This window comes from Lissotriton vulgaris, chromosome 4_1, assembly GCF_964263255.1.
Source record: "Lissotriton vulgaris chromosome 4_1, aLisVul1.2, whole genome shotgun sequence".
Classification (NCBI taxonomy): domain Eukaryota; kingdom Metazoa; phylum Chordata; class Amphibia; order Caudata; family Salamandridae; genus Lissotriton; species Lissotriton vulgaris.
Window position 1 is genome coordinate 1981731450 of NC_141691.1, and position 12870 is coordinate 1981744319.

A 12870-nucleotide genomic window follows, 5' to 3' on the forward strand; every position below is an offset into this window, starting at 1 on the left:
TCATTTGTATTTTTCTTGAAAGGAAGTTGTGCTTGTTAACCATTTCCGAGTAAGATGATGAACCTCCCACCTTCTGTCATTGGAAGGGCCCTTATGAAGAACCTCTGATGAAACAGCAGCTTTATGCAAGAATGTTATCCCCATACTGAACCTAGGTCACAGTCCCATGCTTGCATTTGTAATCACACTCTTACCCACCTCACCAAGAAAAACTTACACTCCTTCAGTAGAGACACAGCTCCTGCCTTCCTCCTGGCTCTAAATAAATATGCCAGCTAGATTTGGATTTATTATGAAAGCAGTTATGGTTATTTACCGCAATACGTTTATTATGAGAAATGTGATACAAAAGGAATAACACACTAGAATAACAAAAAGCAATTGAGTAATGGGGAGGAAGAAAGAAAGAAAAAAGGGGGACATATGTACTCAATTCAGAACAACTTGTCTGATTATAAACATAGCATTAGTAATGAAATATATAACATTTGGTGCATAATAGCTACATATTATGGTCAGGAGTGTGAAGTTAAGGATGTTGAAGAACTTCTTGAGCGCTGGGTGGAGGGGCATATGACGAGTTTGCTGAGTGACCAAGGATCCATGTAAAGGGTGTTGAAAGGTCTTTTAATTTTAAAACAAGTGATAAGGGGCGCATATAAGCATTATCCAATCGATGATTGTGGCAGACTGCTTACCACCATGCTCTAGATAATAATTGCATAGAGCTTTCCCAATTCCGAGTAATTCACTGAAAGGCAATTGCTAATAACAAGTCCAGAATTTTCAAATTCAATTAAACAATTTTGCATGCATACACTTCCTAAAAATACATTTGAAATAGAGCAAGGTATGTTGGAATGAAATATAGAATTAATCTGGCCCAAAACTTGAGTCCAAAAAGTAGAAACAAAGAAACATGCGAATAGAAAGTGTTTGAAATCAACTTGTTGTGTTGAACAAGTATCCGCAATGTCCCGGTTAATCTTATGTAAAAATACCGGTGTCAGAAAAAGTCTTTTGTATATGAAAAAAAGTGTATGCATTGTTGTTGCTGTTCGGGAGGATTTCCTAACTTAGATCCAAATCTGTTTCCAAGTTGATATGTGTAAAGTGATAGGCAGATCCCTTTTCCATGCTAATTCAGTACTGGATTTAGGTATATCAATAGAAATACATTGTGAGTGTAAATATATGGTGGAATTCTTTGGATTTGTGCCTAAAAGGACAGAAGGTTATAAATCTGTTTCAGAAATTGGATGATATGCCAAAGAGTGATTAACCCAATTGTGCCTTCTGGTCCTCCAAGTTTACTAATAAATAGATCATGTTTCAATTTGTACATATTGGGTATGCCAAAAGGTAGAACCCAGAAAGGAACGCAAGTCTGCGGGAGAGTATGACCGGACGGAAGCTAATAACTGACATGTGTTCATGAAGATTGGATTAGAACATTTTTAGGCTTTCGCATGAATTTTAAGTATTCATGAAATGAAAAAGGCGATAGGAAGGCACTTTACAGTTCTACCCATAATGGAGTATATGATAACGGAGGCATAATCCAAAGCACGGATTGCTTTAATAAGAATGTTTTATGATATTTGGAGAAATATGAAAAATTCACTCCACATTTAACCCTAGGACGTTTTAGTTGGAGTAAGACATGCAAGGCGTCTTATTATTCCAAAGTAAAGAAGATAATATTGATATAATGTTTGTGTATGATTTAGGAGGATCATTCAATGGAATGTTAGAGATAGTAAAAAGAAAAAAGGGAACCAACATCGTTGTGATAGTGTCACATTGGTATGCAGAAAAATATAAAATTAAAAATATCACCATGGCAAAATATTGTGTCCAAAATATCGTCATATGGAAATATGGTTGGCAAGAATATCCTTGTTGAGAATATCGCTATTAAGGTAAGTAATATACATTTTTAAAATATCAGAGTCATTCATATTGTTTGCAAAAAAATTGTTATTTAAAATATTGTTATGGGTTTTAGTATATATTTTAAATGTATATGTCGTCGTCTGTGGGTTTACGGGGTATAGGGTGGAAAGTAATTGAATTATAATAAATTAATGATTTTTTTCCATTCAATATTATTAATTTATTTGATATTTAATTATGTTAATTGTGCTATATATTAATTTAAATTTTAAGTGCAGGTTGTGGGGTTTAAAGGGGTAATGGATGGGAAGTTATGTATTGTGAATTAATTAATAAATAGTTGTTTATTAATATTTATTATTGGATAGTAATTTTGTTTCTTGTGTAATTTATTTTTTACGTGTGAGTTGTGGGCCTTATTAGGGTAAATGGAGGTAAGCAATTTATTTTTAATTAATTATTAATCTGTTGTTTATTTATATTATTTAATTTAAAATAAATTATCTTAATTGTTTAATTATTTTTGTGTAGATTATTACTTAAATACTATTAGTTATTTTAGTGGAAATTCTTTTATTTGTGTAATTAATTTTGTTTTAAGTTACATTTTTGGTGTGGGTTATGGGGTTTATAGGGGTAAAGGGTGGTGAAGCTAGGTGATATATTTGTAGTTTGTTTTTTACATATTTCTATTTTTCTTTATTTAATTTTTTTGAAGATATTTTGTTTGTTTTTTATGTTGCTCTGATGGAGTGGGATTAGTACATTTTACCCCTTTGCAGTCCAACACTCTCCCTACTGTTGCACATATTGAAGTGTAAATAGTATATTTTACTCCTCCGCTATCCAACACTTTCCCCACTATTGTACTGACTGCAGCGGGCATAGTACATTTTACCCCTCTGCTACTCAAAACGTTCCCTAATGTTGTATTGAGTGGAGTATGAATGGTCAATTTTCCCCTCTGAATTCAACACTTTCCCTACTGTTGAACTGACTGGAGGGGGAATAGTAAATTTTACTCCTCTGCAATCCAGCATTTTCCCTACTGTTTCACTTATTCTAGTGGGAACATTAAATGTTACCCCTCTGCTATCCTACAATTTCCCTATTGTTGTATTGACTGGAGTGGGAATAATACATTTTACCTTTCTGCAATCCAACACGTTCCTACTGTTGTACTGACTGGAGTAGGAATAGTACATTTTACCCCTCCGCAATCCAACACTTTCCCAACTGTTGTACAAACTGGATTGGGAATAGTAAATGTTACCTTTCCGCCATCCAAAACTTTCCCTACTGTTTCCCTACTGTTGTACTGAGTGGAGTGGGGATAGTACATTTAACCCCTCCACAATCCAACACTACCCCTACTGTTATCCTAACTGGAGTGGGAATAGTAAATCTCACGCGTACACAATCCAACTCTTTCCCTACTGATGCATTTACTGGAGGGAGATTTGTAAATTTTACCCAGTTTAATTATTTTTGCATTGTGTGAAGTGGGAGTAGTACATTTTTTATATATTTAATATAATTGTGTAGTTTTGTAAAATGATTATAGTATTTGTATTTTTCTTTATTTTTACTTCATAACATATTTTTACTAATTTTTAAATTGTATTAAAATGGTTTGTTTTTAGTGATTGTATGTTATTGGTGTGTGTGTGTGTATATATACATATTTATATATGTATGCGTATATATATATATATATATATATATATATATATATATATATATATATATATATATATATATATATATGTATATATACATATTACCTATTGGCGGTCGCCAGTAGGTATATATAGTTAGGATTTTTTCTCTATGGGATTTTTGAAAATTCTATGTCTAATAACTTTGGCGTTTGTGGACGGAATTGGCTGAAATTTTCAGGAAAATGGAACATTTTGTTTCTGAGCAGCCCCTGAAAATTTGGGGGGGGGGGTTTGTCAAGGGGGGGCCGAGAAAAAAGGGGGATCCCAAAACGCATTTTTCCTATGTTAATTTCCATAGGGCGGTTGGCCTCACTTTTAGCTCGAACGGCTGAATGGATTTGCACGAAACTTGGCAAAATTGTAGGGACTGTTAGCCCGATGTGCCTTTGCTAGGTCTCAATATATGTGCTCCAGTGGATTTTGAGAAATTAACGTTCAAAAAAAGATATATATCTGTAACAGCGCTCCGGGCAGCGCTCCGGTTCGCGTACTTGACGCGTAACGGAACTTTGCGAAGCGAAGCTGATTGGCTCTCCGGTGTCTGTCAACATTCTAAACAGTCCGGAGCGGCCGCCATCTTGTCTCTCGGTAGGATCGAGAGACAAGAGGAGGCCAAAACAAAGGGGGAAATGAAGGAAAGGGGGCAAGGTAGACCCCTTCTGACCCCCTAGGATTGATGAGGGGGATATTATAGAGCCACGCGGGGCAAAAAAAAAAAAAAAAAAAATTGCGATTTTTTCGCCGTAGAGACGCGTCTTGGTACGCGAACCAGGCAGCTAACCGGCAGCGTAACGGGAGTCTGAGGAGTAGCTGATTGGCTGTCAACATTGTAAACAGTCCGGAGCGGCTGCCATCTTGTCTCTCTGTAGGATCGAGAGACAAGAGGTGGTGAAAAACGAAGGGGGAAATGAAGGAAAGGGGGCAAGGTCGACCCCTCCTGACCCCCTAGGATTGATGAGGGGGATATTAAAGTGCCCCGCGGGGCAAAAAAAAAAAAAAAAAATTGCGATTTTTCGCCGTAGAGGCCCGTCCCGGTACGCGAACCGGGCAGCTAACTGGGCAGCTAACCGGCAGCGTAACGGGAGTCTGAGGAGAAGCTGATTGGCTGTTAACATTGTAAACAGTCCGGAGCGGCCGCCATCTTGTCTCTCGGTGGGATCGAGAGACAAGAGGTGGAAAAAAAAAGGTGTAAATGAAGGAAAGGGGTAAGGTAGACCCCTCCTGAACCCCTAGGATTGATGAGGGGGCTATTAAAGTTCCCCGCGGGGCAAAAGAAAAAAAAATTGCGATTTTTCGCAGTAGAGGCGCTTCCCGGTACGTAAACCGGGCAGCTAACCGGCAGCGTAACGGGCAGTGGCGGCTGGTGAGATTTGAAAGTGGTGAGGCGTAAAGTGATAATCATACTGCACCGCAGTGAGCGTGCGTAGCGTGCGAGCCCGAACCCCCTAAGGAGGGTTTGGGGGAATTCCCCCCGAGAAAATTTTGAAAAAATAGTGGAAAAATGGTGCATTTTCAAGCAAATTTGAGAAAGTAGGAAGGTTAATAAAGGAATTGTGAAAGTGCAGGTATTACATTATTAAAGAGCTGTCATATAACATAGGTAGCTGCTTATTCAGTAGAACCACAGCCACAGAGCTTTCTAACAGCCTTCTGTGCTACCTTTCCATGAATCAAAACTTCAATTAGACAAAAACCTCTGATCTCTCTCTCTCGCTTGTGCAACTTAAATGTGGCATTCATCAGTGGAAAAAGCAAGAGCGTGAGGGCTGCACTGGTTTCTCTTAGGCCTAACACTGAAGGATTTGAGTTCCTCATGTAATGCAACTGGTGCTATGTAAAGCTCATTGATACCCTATATAAAACTCTATAAAAAAAATACAGACCAAATAAATAAGAGATCCAGAATGGAAGACCCCTCAACAGAATCACACACAGTGTGAACCTAATCTGCTTCTGGGCATGCAGCACGGTGCCCAGAGTAACACGATAAACTGGGGCGTGGCAAGAAGAGCACGGTGGATGCACATGGAGGAGTGGCTCTTGACTGTGGTATATTAATATAAATTAAGTAAACATTTTACTTGAGAGCAGAAGCCGCAAAGCTGTCAGAAATAAATGAGCACGTGGGCGGGACTGCACATAAACCACAGACCTAAACTGACAGCGTAAATCAAATTTATTTGGACAACAAATCTGCAGCTTTAGTTCAAGAACATACAGTATGGCAGCCAAGCCTCTCTATTACAACAACATACCCTAACTAATAACTCCCCCTGCTTTGAGTCACCCCAGAGTGCAAACAGTGCCCATAAAATTAATAAATACCCCAAGACATAATTTCTACATCGTCATCTTCCATCTCACAACCATGCTTCACTAACCCACCCCTCACGAGCCACAAACATTTCAAAATGACACAAAAACATGCTCCGCTGTGCTTGCAGTGTATCTAGAAGTGGACAATCGGCCAGAATGTTACTTTGCAATAATGTTCATGCTATGAGTATTCACTGAATTTTGGTGCAAGGATTCCACACTCAGGACACCTGCCCGTAGCTGTCCATATGCAGGAGGCTGCCTAAAGGAACCAGATGCTTCCTTCCCTCCAACCTGCACTAAATGTGGGTGTGTGGCTGTAGGTAAACTGCCTTCCTCTCTCTCTATTTCCACACTCTTTTGCTCTCCTAAACATAGATGTCCCACTCTGCCTGTGCTGCTTCCCCTTATCCCTGTATCCTGTAGCGTACCAAGGGTTCAGTGAACCACAATGCAGGAAGGAAATCGGACCCTCGCCCCACTGACCACTGTCCCATAGTAAAAAACACAACCACTAACCGCGGTGAACATTCCCGTTCCCTCACCACTGGCGCTGCTGCACCTGCAGCACGTAAGGAATAGCCCTCTGAGTCCGCAGTTGAATGATGCATCCAAAGATCTCTCCTTTGATAACTTGGCATCGACTTCCACTCTAGATCACTCTTAGCATAGGAGCAGAGAAATATAGGTACAGGGGTATGCAAGGAGAGTAAGACACAGACATGATGGAGGCACACGGACGTAGAGGCACACATGAGGGAGGCACAGGGACGCGGAGACACTGTGAAACAGAGGCACGGGCATTGAGAGTTGTAGGTACTGGAGGAATGGACATAGGGTGGAATAGAATTTCAGGCATAGCCGGCCATGCATTAATCCGGTCAGTCATGGGTCATTCCTGTTACAGACGCTGTGGGTAGGTAGACACAGGCTCTGTGAAGACGCTGACACTGTAGGCCACCGTTAGTAGTTTATTAGCAGTAGATCACAGATAATTTTTACACTGTACCCTCTTCAAATCTGCACATAACTTTGCATTTTTTATAAAAAAATTGCAGTGTTGTTATTTTATTCTTTGTCAGCAAGCCTGCACTGTTCAGATTTTAAAACCTGGGGTTGTTTTTCATCCCAGGACAGTGAGACTCGGAGACGGACAGTCACAGGGAGATGCAGGGATCTTGGCATATGGGGAGATGCACAGATGGGGGATTTGTGAATGAGATTGCTTGGATAATGATTAGAGCTCCCGGTTTTCCGTTTTTACGGATATTTACATATAAATACAGACGGAAATATATATTTCCTTTGTCTGTATTTATATATAGAAACGGCAAAACACTAGCAAATGTTGCCGCGCTGCCGCTGCATGCAGTTTCCTTTGCACGCCGAAATTCATTTAAATCCCTTCCAATCAGGGTCTTTTAACGCCCTCATGTGGCCCTTTTGGCTCAGGGTCTTTCAAGGACGGCCGATCATCCCCTGAGCCAATCTGCAGCAAAGGGGTTAAGCAGGTCCCTGTGGGGCGTGAACGCCACACTGGACAACCTTGGCTTTCGACGTGCAAAAAACAATGAAACAAAATGGAAACAAAAGAAGAGAAACCTGTGCTGTCATCACTCAGCGTGTTTGCTCTTCGGGTTGAGCTGATGTGTTGACAGCTCCTGATACTGAAGTGAGGGGCAGCTGAGGTGCGAAATTTCTCACGCTTGTGCCCGAGACATTGCGTGCCTCCCTGCTGTATAACGCGTTGTTTACAGTGTGAAGACCAGATATCAAAGTGTGCCATCACCCAGTTTCAGGGCACCTGTACAGCTTACAGGCGGTGGGAGTTGACGGCAGAATATGTAGGCGAAGTGAGGGTACCAGGGTTGGGCACGGTTCCAAAAGACCAATCTAAACAATGACAAATGTGCATCAGTTGGGCGGAACAAACTTTTGAAAAGCCTATTACAAGTGTGACTCCAAGGATGCATTTTTTGCTGCCAAATAATGCACAACGTAGAGTTATGGCCAGTACTCTATTTAACAGTCAGGACTGGTGTTCTTATTTTAATGTCCATGAAGAAAATTGGGAAATTAATTGACAGCTTAACTTTTGCACCATTGTACCAAAACATATAAATGAAAAAAATCTGAAGTAGTACTTGGAACTGTTAAAATGACATGAAAATTACTATCAATGGAGGTGGAGCCTGAATGGCCAAGCATTAGTACAGAGAGGCTTGCACCAGTTACGATTTACCCCTCCACACCTTCCATAATATCAAAACCCAAATAAATAGGGGCCTTTTCCCAATCAAAAGTGAGAACAATGGACTGTCAATTTTAGAGGGGGTGTTTGTAAGGCGATCTTTTTGAAAACAGACTTTCTTTGTCACTGACTCCAGCAGTGGACTCAGGAGCAGCACAGCATGGGATATACACCAAAGGCCTCCGCCCCGTACATCAAAGAGGACAGGGATTGTTTTGCAGTCCTAAAAAAAAACCTTAATTTATTTTAGTGCATGGCTGTCCATGCGGCTGCTGAGGTCCCAGTCTCCAGCCTCTACTGTGCTATCTGTGGGGCTGGGTGGAGCCTGTTGTTCGTGCTGGATTAAACCGAGTGGAGGCCCCCAGGTAGCCGATGCTAAAAAAAAACATAAGAGGCAGCAGGGGGTTCCTTTTGGCGATCACAGGTCACTCCTTGGCTGAGCAGGCACTGCTCCCTGAACATAAACATCACCAGACCTCCCTTAGCGTACCCAGAGCACCAATTGCTTATCTCATTAGCTGCCTTATGCTGAGGATGATTTTGTTGATGTGTGCCAGCAGGGGTGAGACAGTGAGGGAGGGCAAGGGGTTAATGCAGTGTTAAAAACATTGTCCACAGTACGATAGTGTAGGATTAAAACCACTTACTGGCAAATGAGACAGAAACAAGCTCTTAGCGACACTGACAAGGCTGGAGCAAGACTACGGAAGTGGCGCTGTTAGCATGACCTTAATCCACAAAGCACCATGCGCCCCTCAAAATATTGGCGCCCGGGGCCTGGGCCCAGCTCGCCCATGCTGAAGGCCGGCCCAGCTGGGGTGCATCAGTTTGCACGACAACATAGAGTACACCTCTGTTGAATAACTGGGAGTGAACAGGGAGCAGCGTGCAATGGATAGAGGAAACTCGAGCATTCAATCCAGCAACGTTGTATGAACCCCCTTACCAGTAGTTTAACATCACTTCCAAAACCATTGCCTTTAATCCGATTTTTGTCTTTTTAAAACTTATGGAGCTGAAGCATATTTTCGCGTGCATTGTTTTCTTTAGTTTTATTGTGCACACTGTGAAGGCCATCCATTTCTTGCACTCTGCGAGCTTCACCAAAATCCACTAGAAGTGTCAAGGTGACCATCGGGCATAAAGTAGGTTTTTCAATCGTACTTGTTAGGTCTGGTGGCTTAGTGGTCTGATGTGTCCACTGTAGAGGCATGTTGTTGTTCTCGTGGTTACAGGTCCAAATCTGGGTTGGCCCACTCAGTCTTTCATCCTTCTGAGGTAGATAAAACAAGGACTGTTGGGGAACAATAAACATCTGCTATTCGGTGTCAAGATGCTCTTAGGTAAAGGTGCGCTTCACAAATAGACGTTATGTTACTTAGGCCGCCTGCTTGCAAAATATTTCAGTTCCTGTTGAGGTTCCCCTATGAGATATTGTGGGTGCTTCTGCCGGCACATGCATAGGGTTAGTATATAAGGCCTTATATCTGTAAGTTCCTCAAAATGTGCATTAATCAGTGAGTTCTAATAATCTGACAATCACTCTGCGTCTCCCCTGTCTTTTGAACGAAATCAAACAGAATAACCCACAAAACGCTGTGTGCTGTGTGCTTAGATTCGGGCAGACAAACAGTGAGTTGGGGAAGCCAGTATTACCTGCACCACAGGGTAAAAAAAACAAAGCACCCAGAATGAAATATTTTCCAGGCTAATATGAGTTATTAAATGTATATGAATCCGTGCACAAGCTGTTTGTAAATGAATATACAACGTTGTGGCGTGCGTCTTGAGGTATCACTCTCTAGACCATAGAGTGTATCTTGAACATTGACTTGTGGCGTCCTTGAATCTCAAGGGCGGCCCTCAAGGCACTGCGAAATTGCGCGCAAGCGCTTAAAACATTGAACGCCAAAAGTGCTTAAGTAATGTTGCAAAGCTTTTATTCAGCTTGTTTATTGAAATTGTTCATCTCAAATGTTCATTTTAAGTTCATCAAAAAGAGTTAATCCGAAGAAATAAAGCAGTATTTCAACAAGTTCCCAATGCATTTCGTGCGTCTAGCGCACTTCATCAGGGGAGATTCAAGGACGCCACAAGTTAATATGAGTTATTGACATTTGTCTCCCAGCCATGGAGTTTCCGTCATCAGCAATTCTCCTCCCTTTTTCCACAAGGGTAGTTCAAACATGAAAGGCAAAATATCCTAGTTTCAGTGGTCTTCATTTCATTAACAAACCAGAAAGAGCCTCAGTGTCTGCAAAGTCTCTTGAAATGCACATGTGCACATGTGCTTGTACTACAATGGCAAAGTTTTCAGATGAATGTATTGTGTTCACCAATAACAACCGGGCACTGAAGTGCATTGTCAATTTAAATAAATGCGGAAAAATACTAGCTGTAGTGGCGCCTTTTGCGTGTGGCAAAAATAAATGTGGATAAATACAGAAAAAATGCCCAAAAAATAAATATGGATAAATACAGACGGAAATGGCCAAAAAATAAATACCATAAAACCTGGGAGCCCTAATAATGATTCACGAAGGCATACAGGGGCAAAGGAGATGTGAGATTTTGTAATGTTAGGAGAGTGTGGATGGGAGGTACGGAGGTAAGAATTCATTTGAATGAGGAGGCATGTCAATGGAGATGATAACTGATCTGAGAAGTGCATTATTGAGGCATAGGGTGCATGCAAAAGAAGCCACTGACGCAGGTTGGCACAGAACCTGCACATTGAAGAATGTGAGTTATAGAGACACAGGGTAAGTGGAGGATTAAATGACCCATCTCACTCGAACAACACACTGCAAATGGCCATCTGCAGTATACCATAGACATACGTTTTAAACTTGCAACTACTCTATCCCCAGTTTCTGTAACCGGTCAACAAGTTTTGTGGTTGAACCTATCGAACTCAGCTGAGAGGTCCAATAAAAACAAACAAGCCGCTCCTCCACTATCAAGCATTTCTCGGATTTCCTCTGTGGCTAACACCAACGCAGATTTAGTACTATGGTTTTTCATGAACCCAAATTGGGTGTCACCCAACAAACAGTTTTCTTCAATATATTCAGATAGCTATTCATTACTTTTTCCACCAATTTAACAGCAAAGGGAAGTCTGTACCAGAACAACTATCGTCCTATCTCCAGAGTATTGAGATTGTCATTTTTAGGAAGAGGCAGATTTCCTGTGCACTGGGAAAGCACCCTCAGAGAACATTATATTGAAAATGTGCACAAGATGCTGGCCACTTGTGCTGGAATTATATGCATTATTTTTGGAGGACAAGGGTCTTCCAGAGCACCAGATTCAATTAATGGAATAAAATTCCTAAACTGTTCTTCAGATGGCACCTTAAAAAGCACGCTCTATTCGGTTTCCTAGAACTGGGAAAAAGTACCAAATGGATTGATCTCTAAAAAAAAAAAATCCATACAGGAATTAAAGTGACAGTGGGATGACCGAATACACCTTTGAGGTAAAATAATCCAATGTAAATTCTAATGGAAACACTCCCTGGAGAGTGGGGTCATGCAAACAAAAAGCTTGACATTTGACTCATCTGGCTAGAACCAAAGGCTCCAAGTAGATTTGAAAGACTTGAAACAATACACCACACAGTTAAACAAAACCTAAACAGGGTCACCTTTGCATAACCTAGGTTTTCATCTTTATTTGTAGCTCCACAAGTACATCTCATCTTGTCAGTCCAGCATCCTCTACCCAAAGTTCAAACTCAAAAAACCCGATCGTTCAACGACTTACTTAAGCGTTGAGTCACCGTTCAACCAAGCTGACAACCAAATCAGTCACATTGACAAATGTAATCTTCAGCAACATAATCTGAACATCTACCGCCTCGCTTTACTTAAACCATTTAAATATACAAAACAAGTTAAGATGGCGTCAGGAATTTCTGTAGATGTTAAAAACGAAAGATTTCATCTGTGTACAAATGAAATCAGAAAAATGTTTTAACAACTTTACTCTCAGCAGAATTAATGGCAACGCTACCACAAGATGAAGCGCTGTAATTGCAACCTGCTTTTGTGCTAAAATACATACGACAATAACAGTGCAAACAGATGCATTTAAGGGTCTTCTGTAATGTTAAAGCTAATATTTTCTAAAAACTTGAAGCGAGGTCTCCTCATTTTTTGAGTCTCAGCAACCTGCCCCCCCCCTACCTTTGATTCTATGTTGCTATGTTAGTGGTCGGAGTCGGATTTCTTGGTGGAACAGCCTGTAATTAGTCACAGACTCGGCGTCTGTTCTAAAGTCTGCAATGTGTGTCGTCGGAAGTTCGAAGCTTCCCGCCTGCCTGCAGCCTCTACCCCACCCCTTCTCAACTCGTCATGGGGCAGGTACCACCCCCTGTGACGAATCGGGAAAGGGTGGGGTTACCATCATCTCCACTCTTGACTGATGTGGATCCCCGGTGGTACAGGGCTTCAACCTGAAGCGCCCGGGGCAAACTCTATCCACACGTCATCAGGGGGTGGAGACTGGAGCTCGAGTGTATGTATTTGCCGAGCTGATGACCTCACATGCCTCAGGGCTGTGAGCTCTTCCGCCGGCAAATACATTAGACTGAAGCTCCCGGGCCCGCCCTCAGGCAGAAAGTTAAGGAATGTATCGGACTCGCTGGCAGTGTCAGCACATCGACAGCCCTGCTCCCAAGAA

General features: G+C 41.4%; 1 non-coding gene across 1 annotated transcript; it reads right to left on the reverse strand.

Moving 5' to 3' along the window:
* Nucleotides 1-12101: 12101 nt before the first annotated feature.
* LOC147724778 (small nucleolar RNA SNORA69) lies at nt 12102-12235 on the reverse strand. Its single transcript, XR_015295459.1, has one exon. It is a non-coding gene; the product is annotated as a small nucleolar RNA SNORA69 (small nucleolar RNA).
* Between the last annotated feature and the right edge of the window lie 635 nt (nt 12236-12870).